The sequence below is a fragment of the Lemur catta genome, chromosome 8 (genome assembly GCF_020740605.2).
Source record: "Lemur catta isolate mLemCat1 chromosome 8, mLemCat1.pri, whole genome shotgun sequence".
Classification (NCBI taxonomy): Eukaryota; Metazoa; Chordata; class Mammalia; order Primates; family Lemuridae; genus Lemur; species Lemur catta.
In genome coordinates, this window is record NC_059135.1 from 76,777,868 (window position 1) to 76,780,471 (window position 2,604).

Genomic DNA, 2,604 nt, shown 5'->3' on the forward strand with positions numbered 1-2,604 from the left:
TCTCACATGTGAAGCTTTCTGCAAAATCAATATGGGTATTTTTCAGTTTGACAAGTCAACATGAAATATCACATAATAATAGAAAAACAGAGTTGTACATTTAAACATACCCAATACAGTTATCTATGACAAAGCTCATAGTTATTACTCATGGATATCCTTGAGTATGTCTAATCTAAATTCCTTCTGATGGCTGGGCTAAAGAGCATAGACAGTATAACTGACTGGTCACCACAGTTTTTGCTGCTGTAGCCTAATTAATCCAGATTCTGTGGTGAGGGCAGAGAATGGGCAGGAATCATGGCCTTTTCTTCTAATTTGAGAGTGATATGATAAGTGGAAAGAAAATAACCAGAGGTGAAAAAGACAAAGTAACAGAACAAAGGAGAACTGTAAAATAATTTCACATTTAGCTAATTGGCAAAACTGGGTAAAATGGTCACCCCAAAGAAGGACAACCATGTCTCAAATCCCAACCACCACTGAGGCAAGTGCTAGCAGGATAATTGACATATTTGTGAATAAGTGATGTATTTGTGTTAGGGTCTGACAAGCTTTGGGCAAATTCCAGGTCTATTTTATCATCTGCATAAGCTTGAGGAACATGGTTTAACATCTCTAAATCTCTGTTTTTTCATGTTGAAATGGGATCAATCATAAGACTTACAAGGTTTCGTCGTGAGAATTAAACAAGATGATGCATAAAGCACTTGGCACATAAAAAACATTCCATTCTTGGTAATTATTGATGAAATTATAACAGTTTCTGTGAATGTATCCATGAACTCTCTAGGGTTCTAATCTGGTGCCATTTCTACTGTTCCCTGGGACCTTTACACATTGTTTAAAGTTCTCAAGTTGCAGATGACAGTTCTGGTCAAAGACTGTTCACTGAATTAGCTCTGGTCCTAATGGAGGAATGCAGCTCTTATCTTAAGAACAGTCTTCCTCCAACCAGGAAGACTCCCCTCATCATCCATGTGGGCAAAAATCAAACGGGAATGTGAAAAGGGGAAAGAACCTAGGCATAGAGTCCAAATCAGCTATTTAATTCAGGCAATGAATGAATGTAGAAAAATGTCGCATGTGGTTTTCCTTCATACACCAATATGTTATAATTAATAATGGAGTTATCTCTATATATCCCACCATAAAAAAGGACCTTAAAAGCAAACAAACGAACAAACAAAAAATCCTCAGGAGAAACCCAGATTTAAATAGTTCGCTATAACTATTTATTCCTTTCTGCCACATTTTCTGGTAGCCCATTACTACTTAATACTTGATTATCTGTGTTTAGGCCAAGTAATTTGTAGATTACTTAAAATATATACTGAATTTTTTTAATTTAATTTTTAACTTAGAATTTTAATTTTAGTTAATTCTCCCCCCCACACACTCAGAATAAAGCCAGAGTAGGCAAAACATGAGAGCTCAGGGTCATGAAAATTCATGTTAAAAACAAAATAAGAAAAAACATCATTGTAAAACGCAGTTAAAGTTTAAGAACTCTTTTCCTATATTCCAAAGTCAAATAACTAAATATAAATGACTTTGTGTTTAATTAATTCAAACAGTATGTATGAAGAACTTAATATAGGCAATATTGTTAATTTTTTAGCTACCCGACTGTTCTCCTTTATTATTAAAATTAAGCTATAGCTTTCATTCCAAAGACAAATTAAAATATTTTATTGTACGCTGATGTAGAATTACAACTACAAATTGAAACAATTTCCTACTTAAAAAGAATCATTTCCTTAAAATTTTTAATTTATTTGATTTGGGCTCAAAATACGTTTTTACCAAGGAAACAGATTTGTAAGTGATCATTAAGTTCCCAGATTGACACATAAAAACCGTTTAATGTAAAATGTACCTGAAACACAGTAATAATACCAAGCCTTGGGCAACTCCAGGTCATGAGATCTATAAATTTAACCCTGCCAAGGCTTAGAGAGTGTCATTGAGTACCGAGCTTAGAAATTTTGGGACATACCAGGTGAGAGATCTGATAGAAGAGTGGATCATTTATGAGTCTAGGTGCTCACCATTCTCCTCATCATCACCATATCCACATCGCCATCATCACACCATGTTTCACCCAAAGTATTACTATTAATACCTGGTATTAAGATGATAATGGTAGATAGTCAATAAGATAACATATCATCTTGACTTTTTAAGTCAGTGAAGAAGAACTGCTCCAGAATGTCAGGACCTTACCCTTCTCTCTAGCACTTAAACCTCTTCCATGATGTTTAATTTCCCATTTAGGACCCTAAGTACTTTTTAAATGCTTTCATTTAAGCAAACAAGGCTCTACGATATCACTATCCACATTTCAACACCTCCTCCTTCTAAATTTTGCCTCGTGCTATAGCAAACCACACTCCTTACACATAGCTTTGAAAGGTCTAGGAAAGGAATCAGCCGAGGACCTATTTAACATATTCCTCAGCATTCGGCTAGTACCACAATATTGAAATGAATATTTGCTTTTTTTATTTTTTTTGTGACAGAGTTTCGCTTTGTCATCTCGGCCAGAGTGCGGTAGCATGTCATAGCTCACTGCAACCTCAGACTCCTGGGCTCAAGTAATCC